This window comes from Rhinoderma darwinii, chromosome 13 (assembly GCF_050947455.1).
Source record: "Rhinoderma darwinii isolate aRhiDar2 chromosome 13, aRhiDar2.hap1, whole genome shotgun sequence".
Lineage (NCBI taxonomy): Eukaryota > Metazoa > Chordata > Amphibia > Anura > Rhinodermatidae > Rhinoderma > Rhinoderma darwinii.
The window spans coordinates 23,636,262-23,653,822 of NC_134699.1; the positions used below are offsets into that span (position 1 = coordinate 23,636,262).

Below are 17,561 nucleotides of genomic sequence, written 5' to 3' on the forward strand. Positions count from 1 at the left end.
AAAACTTCACTTAACAGTATAAAGCAAAGGGGGCATAGCTCAGTGGTAGAGCATTCGACTGCAGATCGAGAGGTCCCTGGTTCAAACCCGGGTGCCCCCTTTGATGTCTCAGTGTTTTTCTACGTCTCAAGGATTTAGTGATAATGCCATAGTGGAGAGTTGCTCTGGTGGTTTTATTACATGGGTATCTATTTATTTGAATCCACACTATATAATATTTAATTTCCCAGCAAGCAGCTTCCCCTTCTGCATGTGCTAACAGCTAAATATTTCAGCAGCCAGCCTGGGAGGGCATGCTTTTGAAACGTATTGGTCCCATGTCCAAAAAGTTGTCTTAGAAAAAAAAAAAAAAAACTTCACTTAACAGTATAAAGCAAAGGGGGCATAGCTCAGTGGTAGAGCATTTGACTGCAGATCGAGAGGTCCCTGGTTCAAACCCGGGTGCCCCCTTTGATGTCTCAGTTTTTTTCTACGTCTCAAGGATTTAGTGATAATGCCATAGTGGAGAGCTGCTCTGGTGGTTTTATTACATCATGGGTATCTATTTATTTGAATGGACACTATATAATATTTAATTTCCCAAGCAGCAGCTTCCCCTTCTGCATGTGCTAACAGCTAAATATTTCAGCAGCCAGCCTGGGAGGGCATGCTTTTGAAACGTATTGGTTCCATTTCCAAAAAGCTTTCTTAGGAAAAAAAAATAACTTCTCTTAACAGTATAAAGCAAAGGGGGCATAGCTCAGTGGTAGAGCATTCGACTGCAGATCAAGAGGTCCCTGGTTCAAACCCGGGTGCCCCCTTTGATGTCTCAGTTTTTTTCTACGTCTCAAGGATTTAGTGATAATGCCATAGTGGAGAGCTGCTCTGGTGGTTTTATTACATCATGGGTATCTATTTATTTGAATGGACACTATATAATATTTAATTTCCCAAGCAGCAGCTTCCCCTTCTGCATGTGCTAACAGCTAAATATTTCAGCAGCCAGCCTGGGAGGGCATGCTTTTGAAACGTATTGGTCCCATGTCCAAAAAGTTGTCTTAGGAAAAAAAACAAAAACTTCACTTAACAGTATAAAGCAAAGGGGGCATAGCTCAGTGGTAGAGCATTCGACTGCAGATCGAGAGGTCCCTGGTTCAAACCCGGGTGCCCCCTTTGATGTCTCAGTGTTTTTCTACGTCTCAAGGATTTAGTGATAATGCCATAGTGGAGAGCTGCTCTGGTGGTTTTATTACATCATGGGTATCTATTTATTTGAATGGACACTATATAATATTTAATTTCCCAAGCAGCAGCTTCCCCTTCTGCATGTGCTAACAGCTAAATATTTCAGCAGCCAGCCTGGGAGGGCATGCTTTTGAAACGTATTGGTTCCATTTCCAAAAAGCTTTCTTAGGAAAAAAAAATAACTTCTCTTAACAGTATAAAGCAAAGGGGGCATAGCTCAGTGGTAGAGCATTCGACTGCAGATCAAGAGGTCCCTGGTTCAAACCCGGGTGCCCCCTTTGATGTCTCAGTTTTTTTCTACGTCTCAAGGATTTAGTGATAATGCCATAGTGGAGAGCTGCTCTGGTGGTTTTATTACATCATGGGTATCTATTTATTTGAATGGACACTATATAATATTTAATTTCCCAAGCAGCAGCTTCCCCTTCTGCATGTGCTAACAGCTAAATATTTCAGCAGCCAGCCTGGGAGGGCATGCTTTTGAAACGTATTGGTCCCATGTCCAAAAAGTTGTCTTAGGAAAAAAAACAAAAACTTCACTTAACAGTATAAAGCAAAGGGGGCATAGCTCAGTGGTAGAGCATTCGACTGCAGATCGAGAGGTCCCTGGTTCAAACCCGGGTGCCCCCTTTGATGTCTCAGTGTTTTTCTACGTCTCAAGGATTTAGTGATAATGCCATAGTGGAGAGCTGCTCTGGTGTTTTTATTCCATGGGTATCTATTTATTTGAATCCACACTATATAATATTTAATTTCCCAGCAAGCAGCTTCCCCTTCTGCATGTGCTAACAGCTAAATATTTCAGCAGCCAGCCTGGGAGGGCATGCTTTTGAAACGTATTGGTCCCATGTCCAAAAAGTTGTCTTAGGAAAAAAAAAAAAAACTTCACTTAACAGTATAAAGCAAAGGGGGCATAGCTCAGTGGTAGAGCATTCGACTGCAGATCGAGAGGTCCCTGGTTCAAACCCGGGTGCTCCCTTTGATGTCTCAGTTTTTTTCTACGTCTCAAGGATTTGGTGATAATGCCATAGTGTAGAGTTGCTCTGGTGGTTTTATTCCATGGGTATCTATTTATTTGAATCGACAATATATAATATTTAATTTCCCAGCAAGCAGCTTCCCCTTCTGTATGTGCTAACAGCCAAATATTTCAGCAGCCAGCCTGGGAGGGCATGCTTTTGAAACGTATTGGTTCCATTTCCAAAAAGTTTTCTCAGGAAAAAAAAATAACTTCTCGTAACAGTATAAAGCAAAGGGGGCATAGCTCAGTGGTAGAGCATTCGACTGCAGATTGAGAGGTCCCTGGTTCAAACCCGGGTGCCCCCTTTGATGTCTCAGTTTTTTTCTACGTCTCAAGGATTTAGTGATAATGCCATAGTGGAGAGCTGCTCTGGTGGTTTTATTACATCATGGGTATCTATTTATTTGAATGGACACTATATAATATTTAATTTCCCAAGCAGCAGCTTCCCCTTCTGCATGTGCTAACAGCTAAATATTTCAGCAGCCAGCCTGGGAGGGCATGCTTTTGAAACGTATTGGTTCCATTTCCAAAAAGCTTTCTTAGGAAAAAAAAATAACTTCTCTTAACAGTATAAAGCAAAGGGGGCATAGCTCAGTGGTAGAGCATTCGACTGCAGATCAAGAGGTCCCTGGTTCAAACCCGGGTGCCCCCTTTGATGTCTCAGTTTTTTTCTACGTCTCAAGGATTTAGTGATAATGCCATAGTGGAGAGCTGCTCTGGTGGTTTTATTACATCATGGGTATCTATTTATTTGAATGGACACTATATAATATTTAATTTCCCAAGCAGCAGCTTCCCCTTCTGCATGTGCTAACAGCTAAATATTTCAGCAGCCAGCCTGGGAGGGCATGCTTTTGAAACGTATTGGTCCCATGTCCAAAAAGTTGTCTTAGGAAAAAAAACAAAAACTTCACTTAACAGTATAAAGCAAAGGGGGCATAGCTCAGTGGTAGAGCATTCGACTGCAGATCGAGAGGTCCCTGGTTCAAACCCGGGTGCCCCCTTTGATGTCTCAGTGTTTTTCTACGTCTCAAGGATTTAGTGATAATGCCATAGTGGAGAGCTGCTCTGGTGTTTTTATTCCATGGGTATCTATTTATTTGAATCCACACTATATAATATTTAATTTCCCAGCAAGCAGCTTCCCCTTCTGCATGTGCTAACAGCTAAATATTTCAGCAGCCAGCCTGGGAGGGCATGCTTTTGAAACGTATTGGTCCCATGTCCAAAAAGTTGTCTTAGGAAAAAAAAAAAAAACTTCACTTAACAGTATAAAGCAAAGGGGGCATAGCTCAGTGGTAGAGCATTCGACTGCAGATCGAGAGGTCCCTGGTTCAAACCCGGGTGCTCCCTTTGATGTCTCAGTTTTTTTCTACGTCTCAAGGATTTGGTGATAATGCCATAGTGTAGAGTTGCTCTGGTGGTTTTATTCCATGGGTATCTATTTATTTGAATCGACAATATATAATATTTAATTTCCCAGCAAGCAGCTTCCCCTTCTGTATGTGCTAACAGCCAAATATTTCAGCAGCCAGCCTGGGAGGGCATGCTTTTGAAACGTATTGGTTCCATTTCCAAAAAGTTTTCTCAGGAAAAAAAAATAACTTCTCGTAACAGTATAAAGCAAAGGGGGCATAGCTCAGTGGTAGAGCATTCGACTGCAGATTGAGAGGTCCCTGGTTCAAACCCGGGTGCCCCCTTTGATGTCTCAGTTTTTTTCTACGTCTCAAGGATTTAGTGATAATGCCATAGTGGAGAGCTGATCTGGTGGTTTTATTACATCATGGGTATCTATTTATTTGAATGGACACTATATAATATTTAATTTCCCAGCCAGCAGCTTCCCCTTCAGTTTTTTTCTACGTCTCAAGGATTTAGTGATAATGCCATAGTGGAGAGCTGCTCTGGTGGTTTTATTACATCATGGGTATCTATTTATTTGAATGGACACTATATAATATTTAATTTCCCAGCAAGCAGCTTCCCCTTCTGCATGTGCTAACAGCTAAATATTTCAGCAGCCAGCCTGGGAGGGCATGCTTTTGAAACGTATTGGTCCCATGTCCAAAAAGTTGTCTTAGGAAAAAAAAATAACTTCTCTTAACAGTATAAAGCAAAGGGGGCATAGCTCAGTGGTAGAGCATTCGACTGCAGATCGAGAGGTCCCTGGTTCAAACCCGGGTGCCCCCTTTGATGTCTCAGTGTTTTTCTACGTCTCAAGGATTTAGTGATAATGCCATAGTGGAGAGCTGCTCTGGTGTTTTTATTCCATGGGTATCTATTTATTTGAATCCACACTATATAATATTTAATTTCCCAGCAAGCAGCTTCCCCTTCTGCATGTGCTAACAGCTAAATATTTCAGCAGCCAGACTGGGAGGGCATGCTTTTGAAACGTATTGGTCCCATGTCCAAAAAGTTGTCTTAGGAAAAAAAAAAAAAACTTCACTTAACAGTATAAAGCAAAGGGGGCATAGCTCAGTGGTAGAGCATTCGACTGCAGATTGAGAGGTCCCTGGTTCAAACCCGGGTGCTCCCTTTGATGTCTCAGTTTTTTTCTACGTCTCAAGGATTTGGTGATAATGCCATAGTGTAGAGTTGCTCTGGTGGTTTTATTCCATGGGTATCTATTTATTTGAATCGACACTATATAATATTTAATTTCCCAGCAAGCAGCTTCCCCTTCTGTATGTGCTAACAGCCAAATATTTCAGCAGCCAGCCTGGGAGGGCATGCTTTTGAAACGTATTGGTTCCATTTCCAAAAAGTTTTCTCAGGAAAAAAAAATAACTTCTCTTATCAGTAAAAAGCAAAGGGGGCATAGCTCAGTGGTAGAGCATTTGACTGCAGATCGAGAGGTCCCTGGTTCAAACCCGGGTGCCCCCTTTGATGTCTCCGTTTTTTTCTACGTCTCAAGGATTTAGTGATAATGCCATAGTGGAGAGCTGCTCTGGTGGTTTTATTACATCATGGGTATCTATTTATTTGAATGGACACTATATAATATTTAATTTCCCAAGCAGCAGCTTCCCCTTCTGCATGTGCTAACAGCTAAATATTTCAGCAGCCAGCCTGGGAGGGCATGCTTTTGAAACGTATTGGTTCCATTTCCAAAAAGCTTTCTTAGGAAAAAAAACTAACTTCTCTTAACAGTATAAAGCAAAGGGGGCATAGCTCAGTGGTAGAGCATTCGACTGCAGATCGAGAGGTCCCTGGTTCAAACCCGGGTGCCCCCTTTGATGTCTCAGTTTTTTTCTACGTCTCAAGGATTTAGTGATAATGCCATAGTGGAGAGCTGCTCTGGTGGTTTTATTACATCATGGGTATCTATTTATTTGAATGGACACTATATAATATTTAATTTCCCAAGCAGCAGCTTCCCCTTCTGCATGTGCTAACAGCTAAATATTTCAGCAGCCAGCCTGGGAGGGCATGCTTTTGAAACGTATTGGTTCCATTTCCAAAAAGCTTTCTTAGGAAAAAAAAATAACTTCTCTTAACAGTATAAAGCAAAGGGGGCATAGCTCAGTGGTAGAGCATTCGACTGCAGATCAAGAGGTCCCTGGTTCAAACCCGGGTGCCCCCTTTGATGTCTCAGTTTTTTTCTACGTCTCAAGGATTTAGTGATAATGCCATAGTGGAGAGCTGCTCTGGTGGTTTTATTACATCATGGGTATCTATTTATTTGAATGGACACTATATAATATTTAATTTCCCAAGCAGCAGCTTCCCCTTCTGCATGTGCTAACAGCTAAATATTTCAGCAGCCAGCCTGGGAGGGCATGCTTTTGAAACGTATTGGTCCCATGTCCAAAAAGTTGTCTTAGGAAAAAAAACAAAAACTTCACTTAACAGTATAAAGCAAAGGGGGCATAGCTCAGTGGTAGAGCATTCGACTGCAGATCGAGAGGTCCCTGGTTCAAACCCGGGTGCCCCCTTTGATGTCTCAGTGTTTTTCTACGTCTCAAGGATTTAGTGATAATGCCATAGTGGAGAGCTGCTCTGGTGTTTTTATTCCATGGGTATCTATTTATTTGAATCCACACTATATAATATTTAATTTCCCAGCAAGCAGCTTCCCCTTCTGCATGTGCTAACAGCTAAATATTTCAGCAGCCAGCCTGGGAGGGCATGCTTTTGAAACGTATTGGTCCCATGTCCAAAAAGTTGTCTTAGGAAAAAAAAAAAAAACTTCACTTAACAGTATAAAGCAAAGGGGGCATAGCTCAGTGGTAGAGCATTCGACTGCAGATCGAGAGGTCCCTGGTTCAAACCCGGGTGCTCCCTTTGATGTCTCAGTTTTTTTCTACGTCTCAAGGATTTGGTGATAATGCCATAGTGTAGAGTTGCTCTGGTGGTTTTATTCCATGGGTATCTATTTATTTGAATCGACAATATATAATATTTAATTTCCCAGCAAGCAGCTTCCCCTTCTGTATGTGCTAACAGCCAAATATTTCAGCAGCCAGCCTGGGAGGGCATGCTTTTGAAACGTATTGGTTCCATTTCCAAAAAGTTTTCTCAGGAAAAAAAAATAACTTCTCGTAACAGTATAAAGCAAAGGGGGCATAGCTCAGTGGTAGAGCATTCGACTGCAGATTGAGAGGTCCCTGGTTCAAACCCGGGTGCCCCCTTTGATGTCTCAGTTTTTTTCTACGTCTCAAGGATTTAGTGATAATGCCATAGTGGAGAGCTGATCTGGTGGTTTTATTACATCATGGGTATCTATTTATTTGAATGGACACTATATAATATTTAATTTCCCAGCCAGCAGCTTCCCCTTCAGTTTTTTTCTACGTCTCAAGGATTTAGTGATAATGCCATAGTGGAGAGCTGCTCTGGTGGTTTTATTACATCATGGGTATCTATTTATTTGAATGGACACTATATAATATTTAATTTCCCAGCAAGCAGCTTCCCCTTCTGCATGTGCTAACAGCTAAATATTTCAGCAGCCAGCCTGGGAGGGCATGCTTTTGAAACGTATTGGTCCCATGTCCAAAAAGTTGTCTTAGGAAAAAAAAATAACTTCTCTTAACAGTATAAAGCAAAGGGGGCATAGCTCAGTGGTAGAGCATTCGACTGCAGATCGAGAGGTCCCTGGTTCAAACCCGGGTGCCCCCTTTGATGTCTCAGTGTTTTTCTACGTCTCAAGGATTTAGTGATAATGCCATAGTGGAGAGCTGCTCTGGTGTTTTTATTCCATGGGTATCTATTTATTTGAATCCACACTATATAATATTTAATTTCCCAGCAAGCAGCTTCCCCTTCTGCATGTGCTAACAGCTAAATATTTCAGCAGCCAGACTGGGAGGGCATGCTTTTGAAACGTATTGGTCCCATGTCCAAAAAGTTGTCTTAGGAAAAAAAAAAAAAACTTCACTTAACAGTATAAAGCAAAGGGGGCATAGCTCAGTGGTAGAGCATTCGACTGCAGATTGAGAGGTCCCTGGTTCAAACCCGGGTGCTCCCTTTGATGTCTCAGTTTTTTTCTACGTCTCAAGGATTTGGTGATAATGCCATAGTGTAGAGTTGCTCTGGTGGTTTTATTCCATGGGTATCTATTTATTTGAATCGACACTATATAATATTTAATTTCCCAGCAAGCAGCTTCCCCTTCTGTATGTGCTAACAGCCAAATATTTCAGCAGCCAGCCTGGGAGGGCATGCTTTTGAAACGTATTGGTTCCATTTCCAAAAAGTTTTCTCAGGAAAAAAAAATAACTTCTCTTATCAGTAAAAAGCAAAGGGGGCATAGCTCAGTGGTAGAGCATTTGACTGCAGATCGAGAGGTCCCTGGTTCAAACCCGGGTGCCCCCTTTGATGTCTCCGTTTTTTTCTACGTCTCAAGGATTTAGTGATAATGCCATAGTGGAGAGCTGCTCTGGTGGTTTTATTACATCATGGGTATCTATTTATTTGAATGGACACTATATAATATTTAATTTCCCAAGCAGCAGCTTCCCCTTCTGCATGTGCTAACAGCTAAATATTTCAGCAGCCAGCCTGGGAGGGCATGCTTTTGAAACGTATTGGTTCCATTTCCAAAAAGCTTTCTTAGGAAAAAAAACTAACTTCTCTTAACAGTATAAAGCAAAGGGGGCATAGCTCAGTGGTAGAGCATTCGACTGCAGATCGAGAGGTCCCTGGTTCAAACCCGGGTGCCCCCTTTGATGTCTCAGTTTTTTTCTACGTCTCAAGGATTTAGTGATAATGCCATAGTGGAGAGCTGCTCTGGTGGTTTTATTACATCATGGGTATCTATTTATTTGAATGGACACTATATAATATTTAATTTCCCAAGCAGCAGCTTCCCCTTCTGCATGAGCTAACAGCTAAATATTTCAGCAGCCAGCCTGGGAGGGCATGCTTTTGAAACGTATTGGTCCCATGTCCAAAAAGTTGTCTTAGGAAAAAAAAATAACTTCTCTTAACAGTATAAAGCAAAGGGGGCATAGCTCAGTGGTAGAGCATTCGACTGCAGATCGAGAGGTCCCTGGTTCAAACCCGGGTGCCCCCTTTGATGTCTCAGTGTTTTTCTACGTCTCAAGGATTTAGTGATAATGCCATAGTGGAGAGCTGCTCTGGTGTTTTTATTCCATGGGTATCTATTTATTTGAATCCACACTATATAATATTTAATTTCCCAGCAAGCAGCTTCCCCTTCTGCATGTGCTAACAGCTAAATATTTCAGCAGCCAGACTGGGAGGGCATGCTTTTGAAACGTATTGGTCCCATGTCCAAAAAGTTGTCTTAGGAAAAAAAAAAAAAACTTCACTTAACAGTATAAAGCAAAGGGGGCATAGCTCAGTGGTAGAGCATTCGACTGCAGATTGAGAGGTCCCTGGTTCAAACCCGGGTGCTCCCTTTGATGTCTCAGTTTTTTTCTACGTCTCAAGGATTTGGTGATAATGCCATAGTGTAGAGTTGCTCTGGTGGTTTTATTCCATGGGTATCTATTTATTTGAATCGACACTATATAATATTTAATTTCCCAGCAAGCAGCTTCCCCTTCTGTATGTGCTAACAGCCAAATATTTCAGCAGCCAGCCTGGGAGGGCATGCTTTTGAAACGTATTGGTTCCATTTCCAAAAAGTTTTCTCAGGAAAAAAAAATAACTTCTCTTATCAGTAAAAAGCAAAGGGGGCATAGCTCAGTGGTAGAGCATTTGACTGCAGATCGAGAGGTCCCTGGTTCAAACCCGGGTGCCCCCTTTGATGTCTCCGTTTTTTTCTACGTCTCAAGGATTTAGTGATAATGCCATAGTGGAGAGCTGCTCTGGTGGTTTTATTCCATGGGTATCTATTTATTTGAATCCACACTATATAATATTTAATTTCCCAGCAAGCAGCTTCCCCTTCTCTATGTGCTAACAGCCAAATATTTCAGCAGCCAGCCTGGGAGGGCATGCTTTTGAAACGTATTGGTTCCATTTCCAAAAAGTTTTCTCAGGAAAAAAAAATAACTTCTCTTAACAGTATAACGCAAAGGGGGCATAGCTCAGTGGTAGAGCATTCGACTGCAGATCGAGAGGTCCCTGGTTCAAACCCGGGTGCCCCCTTTGATGTCTCCGTTTTTTTCTACGTCTCAAGGATTTAGTGATAATGCCATAGTGGAGAGCTGATCTGGTGGTTTTATTACATCATGGGTATCTATTTATTTGAATGGACACTATATAATATTTAATTTCCCAGCCAGCAGCTTCCCCTTCAGTTTTTTTCTACGTCTCAAGGATTTAGTGATAATGCCATAGTGGAGAGTTGCTCTGGTGGTTTTATTCCATGGGTATCTATTTATTTGAATCGACACTATATAATATTTAATTTCCCAGCAAGCAGCTTCCCCTACTGTATGTGCTAACAGCCAAATATTTCAGCAGCCAGCCTGGGAGGGCATGCTTTTGAAACTTATTGGTTCCATTTCCAAAAAGTTTTCTCAGGAAAAAAAAATAACTTCTCTTAAGAGTATAAAGCAAAGGTGGCATAGCTCAGTGGTAGAGCATTCGACTGCAGATCGAGAGCTCCCTGGTTCAAACCCGGGTGCCCCCTTTGATGTCTCAGTTTTTTTCTACGTCTCAAGGATTTGGTGATAATGCCATAGTGGAGAGCTGCTCTGGTGGTTTTATTACATCATGGGTATCTATTTATTTGAATGGACACTATATAATATTTAATTTCCCAGCCAGCAGCTTCCCCTTCTGCATGTGCTAACAGCTAAATATTTCAGCAGCCAGCCTGGGAGGGCATGCTTTTGAAACGTATTGGTTCCATTTCCAAAAAGTTGTCTTAGGAAAAAAAAAAAAAACTTCACTTAACAGTATAAAGCAAAGGGGGCATAGCTCAGTAGTAGAGCATTCGACTGCAGATCGAGAGGTCCCTGGTTCAAACCCGGGTGCCCCCTTTGATGTCTCAGTGTTTTTCTACGTCTCAAGGATTTAGTGATAATGCCATAGTGGAGAGCTGCTCTGGTGGTTTTATTCCATGGGTATCTATTTATTTGAATCCACACTATATAATATTTAATTTCCCAGCAAGCAGCTTCCCCTTCTGCATGTGCTAACAGCTAAATATTTCAGCAGCCAGCCTGGGAGGGCATGCTTTTGAAACGTATTGGTTCCATTTCCAAAAAGCTTTCTTAGGAAAAAAAAAATAACTTCTCTTAACAGTATAAAGCAAAGGGGGCATAGCTCAGTGGTAGAGCATTCGACTGCAGATCAAGAGGTCCCTGGTTCAAACCCGGGTGCCCCCTTTGATGTCTCAGTGTTTTTCTACGTCTCAAGGATTTAGTGATAATGCCATAGTGGAGAGTTGCTCAGGTGGTTTTATTACATGGGTATCTATTTATTTGAATGGGCACTATATAATATTTAATTTCCCAGCTAGCAGCTTCCCCTTCTGCATGTGCTAACAGCTAAATATTTCAGCAGTGCATGTGCTAACAGCTAAATATTTCAGCAGCCAGTCTGGGAGGGCATGCTTTTGAAACGTATTGGTTCCATTTCCAAAAAGTTTTCTTAGGAAAAAAAAAAAACTTCTCTTAACAGTATAAAACAAAGGGGGCATAGCTCAGTGGTAGAGCATTCGACTGCAGATCGAGAGGTCCCTGGTTCAAACCCGGGTGCCCCCTTTGATGTCTCAGTGTTTTTCTACGTCTCAAGGATTTAGTGATAATGCCATAGTGGAGAGCTGCTCTGGTGGTTTTATTCCATGGGTATCTATTTATTTGAATCCACACTATATAATATTTAATTTCCCAGCAAGCAGCTTCCCCTTCTGCATGTGCTAACAGCTAAATATTTCAGCAGCCAGCCTGGGAGGGCATGCTTTTGAAACGTATTGGTTCCATTTCCAAAAAGCTTTCTTAGGAAAAAAAAAATAACTTCTCTTAACAGTATAAAGCAAAGGGGGCATAGCTCAGTGGTAGAGCATTCGACTGCAGATCAAGAGGTCCCTGGTTCAAACCCAGGTGCCCCCTTTGATGTCTCAGTGTTTTTCTACGTCTCAAGGATTTAGTGATAATGCCATAGTGGAGAGTTGCTCAGGTGGTTTTATTACATGGGTATCTATTTATTTGAATGGGCACTATATAATATTTAATTTCCCAGCTAGCAGCTTCCCCTTCTGCATGTGCTAACAGCTAAATATTTCAGCAGTGCATGTGCTAACAGCTAAATATTTCAGCAGCCAGTCTGGGAGGGCATGCTTTTGAAACGTATTGGTTCCATTTCCAAAAAGTTTTCTTAGGAAAAAAAAAAAACTTCTCTTAACAGTATAAAACAAAGGGGGCATAGCTCAGTGGTAGAGCATTCGACTGCATATCGAGAGGTCCCTGGTTCAAACCCGGGTGCCCCCTTTGATGTCTCAGTGTTTTTCTACGTCTCAAGGATTTAGTGATAATGCCATAGTGGAGAGCTGCTCTGGTGGTTTTATTCCATGGGTATCTATTTATTTGAATCCACACTATATAATATTTAATTTCCCAGCAAGCAGCTTCCCCTTCTGCATGTGCTAACAGCTAAATATTTCAGCAGCCAGCCTGGGAGGGCATGCTTTTGAAACGTATTGGTTCCATTTCCAAAAAGCTTTCTTAGGAAAAAAAAAATAACTTCTCTTAACAGTATAAAGCAAAGGGGGCATAGCTCAGTGGTAGAGCATTCGACTGCAGATCAAGAGGTCCCTGGTTCAAACCCGGGTGCCCCCTTTGATGTCTCAGTGTTTTTCTACGTCTCAAGGATTTAGTGATAATGCCATAGTGGAGAGTTGCTCAGGTGGTTTTATTACATGGGTATCTATTTATTTGAATGGGCACTATATAATATTTAATTTCCCAGCTAGCAGCTTCCCCTTCTGCATGTGCTAACAGCTAAATATTTCAGCAGTGCATGTGCTAACAGCTAAATATTTCAGCAGCCAGTCTGGGAGGGCATGCTTTTGAAACGTATTGGTTCCATTTCCAAAAAGTTTTCTTAGGAAAAAAAAAAAACTTCTCTTAACAGTATAAAACAAAGGGGGCATAGCTCAGTGGTAGAGCATTCGACTGCAGATCAAGAGGTCCCTGGTTCAAACCCGGGTGCCCCCTTTGATGTCTCAGTGTTTTTCTACGTCTCAAGGATTTAGTGATAATGCCATAGTGGAGAGCTGCTCTGGTGTTTTTATTCCATGGGTATCTATTTATTTGAATCCACACTATATAATATTTAATTTCCCAGCAAGCAGCTTCCCCTTCTGCATGTGCTAACAGCTAAATATTTCAGCAGCCAGCCTGGGAGGGCATGCTTTTGAAACGTATTGGTTCCATTTCCAAAAAGCTTTCTTAGGAAAAAAAAAATAACTTCTCTTAACAGTATAAAGCAAAGGGGGCATAGCTCAGTGGTAGAGCATTCGACTGCAGATCAAGAGGTCCCTGGTTCAAACCCGGGTGCCCCCTTTGTTGTCTCAGTGTTTTTCTACGTCTCAAGGATTTAGTGATAATGCCATAGTGGAGAGTTGCTCAGGTGGTTTTATTACATGGGTATCTATTTATTTGAATGGGCACTATATAATATTTAATTTCCCAGCTAGCAGCTTCCCCTTCTGCATGTGCTAACAGCTAAATATTTCAGCAGTGCATGTGCTAACAGCTAAATATTTCAGCAGCCAGTCTGGGAGGGCATGCTTTTGAAACGTATTGGTTCCATTTCCAAAAAGTTTTCTTAGGAAAAAAAAAAAACTTCTCTTAACAGTATAAAACAAAGGGGGCATAGCTCAGTGGTAGAGCATTCGACTGCAGATCAAGAGGTCCCTGGTTCAAACCCGGGTGCCCCCTTTGATGTCTCAGTGTTTTTCTACGTCTCAAGGATTTAGTGATAATGCCATAGTGGAGAGCTGCTCTGGTGTTTTTATTCCATGGGTATCTATTTATTTGAATCCACACTATATAATATTTAATTTCCCAGCAAGCAGCTTCCCCTTCTGCATGTGCTAACAGCTAAATATTTCAGCAGCCAGCCTGGGAGGGCATGCTTTTGAAACGTATTGGTTCCATTTCCAAAAAGCTTTCTTAGGAAAAAAAAAATAACTTCTCTTAACAGTATAAAGCAAAGGGGGCATAGCTCAGTGGTAGAGCATTCGACTGCAGATCAAGAGGTCCCTGGTTCAAACCCGGGTGCCCCCTTTGTTGTCTCAGTGTTTTTCTACGTCTCAAGGATTTAGTGATAATGCCATAGTGGAGAGTTGCTCAGGTGGTTTTATTACATGGGTATCTATTTATTTGAATGGGCACTATATAATATTTAATTTCCCAGCTAGCAGCTTCCCCTTCTGCATGTGCTAACAGCTAAATATTTCAGCAGTGCATGTGCTAACAGCTAAATATTTCAGCAGCCAGTCTGGGAGGGCATGCTTTTGAAACGTATTGGTTCCATTTCCAAAAAGTTTTCTTAGGAAAAAAAAAAAACTTCTCTTAACAGTATAAAACAAAGGGGGCATAGCTCAGTGGTAGAGCATTCGACTGCAGATCGAGAGGTCCCTGGTTCAAACCCGGGTGCCCCCTTTGATGTCTCAGTGTTTTTCTACGTCTCAAGGATTTAGTGATAATGCCATAGTGGAGAGCTGCTCTGGTGGTTTTATTCCATGGGTATCTATTTATTTGAATCCACACTATATAATATTTAATTTCCCAGCAAGCAGCTTCCCCTTCTGCATGTGCTAACAGCTAAATATTTCAGCAGCCAGCCTGGGAGGGCATGCTTTTGAAACGTATTGGTTCCATTTCCAAAAAGCTTTCTTAGGAAAAAAAAAATAACTTCTCTTAACAGTATAAAGCAAAGGGGGCATAGCTCAGTGGTAGAGCATTCGACTGCAGATCAAGAGGTCCCTGGTTCAAACCCGGGTGCCCCCTTTGATGTCTCAGTGTTTTTCTACGTCTCAAGGATTTAGTGATAATGCCATAGTGGAGAGCTGCTCTGGTGGTTTTATTCCATGGGTATCTATTTATTTGAATCCACACTATATAATATTTAATTTCCCAGCAAGCAGCTTCCCCTTCTGCATGTGCTAACAGCTAAATATTTCAGCAGCCAGCCTGGGAGGGCATGCTTTTGAAACGTATTGGTTCCATTTCCAAAAAGCTTTCTTAGGAAAAAAAAAATAACTTCTCTTAACAGTATAAAGCAAAGGGGGCATAGCTCAGTGGTAGAGCATTCGACTGCAGATCAAGAGGTCCCTGGTTCAAACCCGGGTGCCCCCTTTGATGTCTCAGTGTTTTTCTACGTCTCAAGGATTTAGTGATAATGCCATAGTGGAGAGTTGCTCAGGTGGTTTTATTACATGGGTATCTATTTATTTGAATGGGCACTATATAATATTTAATTTCCCAGCTAGCAGCTTCCCCTTCTGCATGTGCTAACAGCTAAATATTTCAGCAGTGCATGTGCTAACAGCTAAATATTTCAGCAGCCAGTCTGGGAGGGCATGCTTTTGAAACGTATTGGTTCCATTTCCAAAAAGTTTTCTTAGGAAAAAAAAAAAACTTCTCTTAACAGTATAAAACAAAGGGGGCATAGCTCAGTGGTAGAGCATTCGACTGCAGATCGAGAGGTCCCTGGTTCAAACCCGGGTGCCCCCTTTGATGTCTCAGTGTTTTTCTACGTCTCAAGGATTTAGTGATAATGCCATAGTGGAGAGCTGCTCTGGTGGTTTTATTCCATGGGTATCTATTTATTTGAATCCACACTATATAATATTTAATTTCCCAGCAAGCAGCTTCCCCTTCTGCATGTGCTAACAGCTAAATATTTCAGCAGCCAGCCTGGGAGGGCATGCTTTTGAAACGTATTGGTTCCATTTCCAAAAAGCTTTCTTAGGAAAAAAAAAATAACTTCTCTTAACAGTATAAAGCAAAGGGGGCATAGCTCAGTGGTAGAGCATTCGACTGCAGATCAAGAGGTCCCTGGTTCAAACCCAGGTGCCCCCTTTGATGTCTCAGTGTTTTTCTACGTCTCAAGGATTTAGTGATAATGCCATAGTGGAGAGTTGCTCAGGTGGTTTTATTACATGGGTATCTATTTATTTGAATGGGCACTATATAATATTTAATTTCCCAGCTAGCAGCTTCCCCTTCTGCATGTGCTAACAGCTAAATATTTCAGCAGTGCATGTGCTAACAGCTAAATATTTCAGCAGCCAGTCTGGGAGGGCATGCTTTTGAAACGTATTGGTTCCATTTCCAAAAAGTTTTCTTAGGAAAAAAAAAAAACTTCTCTTAACAGTATAAAACAAAGGGGGCATAGCTCAGTGGTAGAGCATTCGACTGCATATCGAGAGGTCCCTGGTTCAAACCCGGGTGCCCCCTTTGATGTCTCAGTGTTTTTCTACGTCTCAAGGATTTAGTGATAATGCCATAGTGGAGAGCTGCTCTGGTGGTTTTATTCCATGGGTATCTATTTATTTGAATCCACACTATATAATATTTAATTTCCCAGCAAGCAGCTTCCCCTTCTGCATGTGCTAACAGCTAAATATTTCAGCAGCCAGCCTGGGAGGGCATGCTTTTGAAACGTATTGGTTCCATTTCCAAAAAGCTTTCTTAGGAAAAAAAAAATAACTTCTCTTAACAGTATAAAGCAAAGGGGGCATAGCTCAGTGGTAGAGCATTCGACTGCAGATCAAGAGGTCCCTGGTTCAAACCCGGGTGCCCCCTTTGATGTCTCAGTGTTTTTCTACGTCTCAAGGATTTAGTGATAATGCCATAGTGGAGAGTTGCTCAGGTGGTTTTATTACATGGGTATCTATTTATTTGAATGGGCACTATATAATATTTAATTTCCCAGCTAGCAGCTTCCCCTTCTGCATGTGCTAACAGCTAAATATTTCAGCAGTGCATGTGCTAACAGCTAAATATTTCAGCAGCCAGTCTGGGAGGGCATGCTTTTGAAACGTATTGGTTCCATTTCCAAAAAGTTTTCTTAGGAAAAAAAAAAAACTTCTCTTAACAGTATAAAACAAAGGGGGCATAGCTCAGTGGTAGAGCATTCGACTGCAGATCAAGAGGTCCCTGGTTCAAACCCGGGTGCCCCCTTTGATGTCTCAGTGTTTTTCTACGTCTCAAGGATTTAGTGATAATGCCATAGTGGAGAGCTGCTCTGGTGTTTTTATTCCATGGGTATCTATTTATTTGAATCCACACTATATAATATTTAATTTCCCAGCAAGCAGCTTCCCCTTCTGCATGTGCTAACAGCTAAATATTTCAGCAGCCAGCCTGGGAGGGCATGCTTTTGAAACGTATTGGTTCCATTTCCAAAAAGCTTTCTTAGGAAAAAAAAAATAACTTCTCTTAACAGTATAAAGCAAAGGGGGCATAGCTCAGTGGTAGAGCATTCGACTGCAGATCAAGAGGTCCCTGGTTCAAACCCGGGTGCCCCCTTTGTTGTCTCAGTGTTTTTCTACGTCTCAAGGATTTAGTGATAATGCCATAGTGGAGAGTTGCTCAGGTGGTTTTATTACATGGGTATCTATTTATTTGAATGGGCACTATATAATATTTAATTTCCCAGCTAGCAGCTTCCCCTTCTGCATGTGCTAACAGCTAAATATTTCAGCAGTGCATGTGCTAACAGCTAAATATTTCAGCAGCCAGTCTGGGAGGGCATGCTTTTGAAACGTATTGGTTCCATTTCCAAAAAGTTTTCTTAGGAAAAAAAAAAAACTTCTCTTAACAGTATAAAACAAAGGGGGCATAGCTCAGTGGTAGAGCATTCGACTGCAGATCAAGAGGTCCCTGGTTCAAACCCGGGTGCCCCCTTTGATGTCTCAGTGTTTTTCTACGTCTCA

At 41.6% G+C, this 17,561-nt stretch overlaps 49 non-coding genes across 49 annotated transcripts; all 49 read left to right on the forward strand.

The window, feature by feature from the left end:
• Window positions 1-28: 28 nt before the first annotated feature.
• Window positions 29-100, forward strand: TRNAC-GCA (transfer RNA cysteine (anticodon GCA)). Its single transcript has one exon. It is a non-coding gene; the product is annotated as a tRNA-Cys (tRNA).
• Window positions 101-378: 278 nt separating this feature from the next.
• Window positions 379-450, forward strand: TRNAC-GCA (transfer RNA cysteine (anticodon GCA)). The gene has a single exon. It is a non-coding gene; the product is annotated as a tRNA-Cys (tRNA).
• Window positions 451-728: 278 nt separating this feature from the next.
• On the forward strand, window positions 729-800 carry TRNAC-GCA (transfer RNA cysteine (anticodon GCA)). Its single transcript has one exon. It is a non-coding gene; the product is annotated as a tRNA-Cys (tRNA).
• A 280-nt stretch (window positions 801-1,080) lies between these two features.
• Window positions 1,081-1,152, forward strand: TRNAC-GCA (transfer RNA cysteine (anticodon GCA)). The gene has a single exon. It is a non-coding gene; the product is annotated as a tRNA-Cys (tRNA).
• Window positions 1,153-1,430: 278 nt separating this feature from the next.
• Window positions 1,431-1,502, forward strand: TRNAC-GCA (transfer RNA cysteine (anticodon GCA)). Its single transcript has one exon. It is a non-coding gene; the product is annotated as a tRNA-Cys (tRNA).
• A 280-nt stretch (window positions 1,503-1,782) lies between these two features.
• TRNAC-GCA (transfer RNA cysteine (anticodon GCA)) lies at window positions 1,783-1,854 on the forward strand. Its single transcript has one exon. It is a non-coding gene; the product is annotated as a tRNA-Cys (tRNA).
• Window positions 1,855-2,131: 277 nt separating this feature from the next.
• Window positions 2,132-2,203, forward strand: TRNAC-GCA (transfer RNA cysteine (anticodon GCA)). The gene has a single exon. It is a non-coding gene; the product is annotated as a tRNA-Cys (tRNA).
• A 275-nt stretch (window positions 2,204-2,478) lies between these two features.
• On the forward strand, window positions 2,479-2,550 carry TRNAC-GCA (transfer RNA cysteine (anticodon GCA)). Its single transcript has one exon. It is a non-coding gene; the product is annotated as a tRNA-Cys (tRNA).
• A 278-nt stretch (window positions 2,551-2,828) lies between these two features.
• On the forward strand, window positions 2,829-2,900 carry TRNAC-GCA (transfer RNA cysteine (anticodon GCA)). The gene has a single exon. It is a non-coding gene; the product is annotated as a tRNA-Cys (tRNA).
• Window positions 2,901-3,180: 280 nt separating this feature from the next.
• On the forward strand, window positions 3,181-3,252 carry TRNAC-GCA (transfer RNA cysteine (anticodon GCA)). The gene has a single exon. It is a non-coding gene; the product is annotated as a tRNA-Cys (tRNA).
• A 277-nt stretch (window positions 3,253-3,529) lies between these two features.
• Window positions 3,530-3,601, forward strand: TRNAC-GCA (transfer RNA cysteine (anticodon GCA)). Its single transcript has one exon. It is a non-coding gene; the product is annotated as a tRNA-Cys (tRNA).
• A 275-nt stretch (window positions 3,602-3,876) lies between these two features.
• TRNAC-GCA (transfer RNA cysteine (anticodon GCA)) lies at window positions 3,877-3,948 on the forward strand. Its single transcript has one exon. It is a non-coding gene; the product is annotated as a tRNA-Cys (tRNA).
• A 418-nt stretch (window positions 3,949-4,366) lies between these two features.
• TRNAC-GCA (transfer RNA cysteine (anticodon GCA)) lies at window positions 4,367-4,438 on the forward strand. The gene has a single exon. It is a non-coding gene; the product is annotated as a tRNA-Cys (tRNA).
• Window positions 4,439-4,715: 277 nt separating this feature from the next.
• Window positions 4,716-4,787, forward strand: TRNAC-GCA (transfer RNA cysteine (anticodon GCA)). The gene has a single exon. It is a non-coding gene; the product is annotated as a tRNA-Cys (tRNA).
• A 275-nt stretch (window positions 4,788-5,062) lies between these two features.
• Window positions 5,063-5,134, forward strand: TRNAC-GCA (transfer RNA cysteine (anticodon GCA)). The gene has a single exon. It is a non-coding gene; the product is annotated as a tRNA-Cys (tRNA).
• A 278-nt stretch (window positions 5,135-5,412) lies between these two features.
• Window positions 5,413-5,484, forward strand: TRNAC-GCA (transfer RNA cysteine (anticodon GCA)). The gene has a single exon. It is a non-coding gene; the product is annotated as a tRNA-Cys (tRNA).
• Window positions 5,485-5,762: 278 nt separating this feature from the next.
• TRNAC-GCA (transfer RNA cysteine (anticodon GCA)) lies at window positions 5,763-5,834 on the forward strand. The gene has a single exon. It is a non-coding gene; the product is annotated as a tRNA-Cys (tRNA).
• A 280-nt stretch (window positions 5,835-6,114) lies between these two features.
• TRNAC-GCA (transfer RNA cysteine (anticodon GCA)) lies at window positions 6,115-6,186 on the forward strand. The gene has a single exon. It is a non-coding gene; the product is annotated as a tRNA-Cys (tRNA).
• A 277-nt stretch (window positions 6,187-6,463) lies between these two features.
• Window positions 6,464-6,535, forward strand: TRNAC-GCA (transfer RNA cysteine (anticodon GCA)). Its single transcript has one exon. It is a non-coding gene; the product is annotated as a tRNA-Cys (tRNA).
• A 275-nt stretch (window positions 6,536-6,810) lies between these two features.
• TRNAC-GCA (transfer RNA cysteine (anticodon GCA)) lies at window positions 6,811-6,882 on the forward strand. The gene has a single exon. It is a non-coding gene; the product is annotated as a tRNA-Cys (tRNA).
• A 418-nt stretch (window positions 6,883-7,300) lies between these two features.
• TRNAC-GCA (transfer RNA cysteine (anticodon GCA)) lies at window positions 7,301-7,372 on the forward strand. Its single transcript has one exon. It is a non-coding gene; the product is annotated as a tRNA-Cys (tRNA).
• A 277-nt stretch (window positions 7,373-7,649) lies between these two features.
• On the forward strand, window positions 7,650-7,721 carry TRNAC-GCA (transfer RNA cysteine (anticodon GCA)). Its single transcript has one exon. It is a non-coding gene; the product is annotated as a tRNA-Cys (tRNA).
• A 275-nt stretch (window positions 7,722-7,996) lies between these two features.
• Window positions 7,997-8,068, forward strand: TRNAC-GCA (transfer RNA cysteine (anticodon GCA)). Its single transcript has one exon. It is a non-coding gene; the product is annotated as a tRNA-Cys (tRNA).
• Window positions 8,069-8,346: 278 nt separating this feature from the next.
• Window positions 8,347-8,418, forward strand: TRNAC-GCA (transfer RNA cysteine (anticodon GCA)). The gene has a single exon. It is a non-coding gene; the product is annotated as a tRNA-Cys (tRNA).
• A 278-nt stretch (window positions 8,419-8,696) lies between these two features.
• Window positions 8,697-8,768, forward strand: TRNAC-GCA (transfer RNA cysteine (anticodon GCA)). Its single transcript has one exon. It is a non-coding gene; the product is annotated as a tRNA-Cys (tRNA).
• A 277-nt stretch (window positions 8,769-9,045) lies between these two features.
• TRNAC-GCA (transfer RNA cysteine (anticodon GCA)) lies at window positions 9,046-9,117 on the forward strand. Its single transcript has one exon. It is a non-coding gene; the product is annotated as a tRNA-Cys (tRNA).
• A 275-nt stretch (window positions 9,118-9,392) lies between these two features.
• On the forward strand, window positions 9,393-9,464 carry TRNAC-GCA (transfer RNA cysteine (anticodon GCA)). The gene has a single exon. It is a non-coding gene; the product is annotated as a tRNA-Cys (tRNA).
• A 275-nt stretch (window positions 9,465-9,739) lies between these two features.
• Window positions 9,740-9,811, forward strand: TRNAC-GCA (transfer RNA cysteine (anticodon GCA)). Its single transcript has one exon. It is a non-coding gene; the product is annotated as a tRNA-Cys (tRNA).
• Window positions 9,812-10,226: 415 nt separating this feature from the next.
• Window positions 10,227-10,298, forward strand: TRNAC-GCA (transfer RNA cysteine (anticodon GCA)). Its single transcript has one exon. It is a non-coding gene; the product is annotated as a tRNA-Cys (tRNA).
• A 280-nt stretch (window positions 10,299-10,578) lies between these two features.
• On the forward strand, window positions 10,579-10,650 carry TRNAC-GCA (transfer RNA cysteine (anticodon GCA)). The gene has a single exon. It is a non-coding gene; the product is annotated as a tRNA-Cys (tRNA).
• Window positions 10,651-10,926: 276 nt separating this feature from the next.
• Window positions 10,927-10,998, forward strand: TRNAC-GCA (transfer RNA cysteine (anticodon GCA)). The gene has a single exon. It is a non-coding gene; the product is annotated as a tRNA-Cys (tRNA).
• Window positions 10,999-11,304: 306 nt separating this feature from the next.
• Window positions 11,305-11,376, forward strand: TRNAC-GCA (transfer RNA cysteine (anticodon GCA)). The gene has a single exon. It is a non-coding gene; the product is annotated as a tRNA-Cys (tRNA).
• A 276-nt stretch (window positions 11,377-11,652) lies between these two features.
• On the forward strand, window positions 11,653-11,724 carry TRNAC-GCA (transfer RNA cysteine (anticodon GCA)). Its single transcript has one exon. It is a non-coding gene; the product is annotated as a tRNA-Cys (tRNA).
• Window positions 11,725-12,030: 306 nt separating this feature from the next.
• On the forward strand, window positions 12,031-12,102 carry TRNAC-GCA (transfer RNA cysteine (anticodon GCA)). The gene has a single exon. It is a non-coding gene; the product is annotated as a tRNA-Cys (tRNA).
• Window positions 12,103-12,378: 276 nt separating this feature from the next.
• Window positions 12,379-12,450, forward strand: TRNAC-GCA (transfer RNA cysteine (anticodon GCA)). Its single transcript has one exon. It is a non-coding gene; the product is annotated as a tRNA-Cys (tRNA).
• Window positions 12,451-12,756: 306 nt separating this feature from the next.
• On the forward strand, window positions 12,757-12,828 carry TRNAC-GCA (transfer RNA cysteine (anticodon GCA)). Its single transcript has one exon. It is a non-coding gene; the product is annotated as a tRNA-Cys (tRNA).
• Window positions 12,829-13,104: 276 nt separating this feature from the next.
• On the forward strand, window positions 13,105-13,176 carry TRNAC-GCA (transfer RNA cysteine (anticodon GCA)). The gene has a single exon. It is a non-coding gene; the product is annotated as a tRNA-Cys (tRNA).
• A 306-nt stretch (window positions 13,177-13,482) lies between these two features.
• TRNAC-GCA (transfer RNA cysteine (anticodon GCA)) lies at window positions 13,483-13,554 on the forward strand. Its single transcript has one exon. It is a non-coding gene; the product is annotated as a tRNA-Cys (tRNA).
• Window positions 13,555-13,830: 276 nt separating this feature from the next.
• TRNAC-GCA (transfer RNA cysteine (anticodon GCA)) lies at window positions 13,831-13,902 on the forward strand. The gene has a single exon. It is a non-coding gene; the product is annotated as a tRNA-Cys (tRNA).
• A 306-nt stretch (window positions 13,903-14,208) lies between these two features.
• TRNAC-GCA (transfer RNA cysteine (anticodon GCA)) lies at window positions 14,209-14,280 on the forward strand. The gene has a single exon. It is a non-coding gene; the product is annotated as a tRNA-Cys (tRNA).
• Window positions 14,281-14,556: 276 nt separating this feature from the next.
• TRNAC-GCA (transfer RNA cysteine (anticodon GCA)) lies at window positions 14,557-14,628 on the forward strand. Its single transcript has one exon. It is a non-coding gene; the product is annotated as a tRNA-Cys (tRNA).
• Window positions 14,629-14,904: 276 nt separating this feature from the next.
• TRNAC-GCA (transfer RNA cysteine (anticodon GCA)) lies at window positions 14,905-14,976 on the forward strand. The gene has a single exon. It is a non-coding gene; the product is annotated as a tRNA-Cys (tRNA).
• A 306-nt stretch (window positions 14,977-15,282) lies between these two features.
• Window positions 15,283-15,354, forward strand: TRNAC-GCA (transfer RNA cysteine (anticodon GCA)). Its single transcript has one exon. It is a non-coding gene; the product is annotated as a tRNA-Cys (tRNA).
• A 276-nt stretch (window positions 15,355-15,630) lies between these two features.
• On the forward strand, window positions 15,631-15,702 carry TRNAC-GCA (transfer RNA cysteine (anticodon GCA)). The gene has a single exon. It is a non-coding gene; the product is annotated as a tRNA-Cys (tRNA).
• Window positions 15,703-16,008: 306 nt separating this feature from the next.
• Window positions 16,009-16,080, forward strand: TRNAC-GCA (transfer RNA cysteine (anticodon GCA)). The gene has a single exon. It is a non-coding gene; the product is annotated as a tRNA-Cys (tRNA).
• Window positions 16,081-16,356: 276 nt separating this feature from the next.
• Window positions 16,357-16,428, forward strand: TRNAC-GCA (transfer RNA cysteine (anticodon GCA)). The gene has a single exon. It is a non-coding gene; the product is annotated as a tRNA-Cys (tRNA).
• Window positions 16,429-16,734: 306 nt separating this feature from the next.
• On the forward strand, window positions 16,735-16,806 carry TRNAC-GCA (transfer RNA cysteine (anticodon GCA)). The gene has a single exon. It is a non-coding gene; the product is annotated as a tRNA-Cys (tRNA).
• Window positions 16,807-17,082: 276 nt separating this feature from the next.
• TRNAC-GCA (transfer RNA cysteine (anticodon GCA)) lies at window positions 17,083-17,154 on the forward strand. The gene has a single exon. It is a non-coding gene; the product is annotated as a tRNA-Cys (tRNA).
• A 306-nt stretch (window positions 17,155-17,460) lies between these two features.
• Window positions 17,461-17,532, forward strand: TRNAC-GCA (transfer RNA cysteine (anticodon GCA)). The gene has a single exon. It is a non-coding gene; the product is annotated as a tRNA-Cys (tRNA).
• The last annotated feature ends 29 nt before the right edge of the window (window positions 17,533-17,561 follow it).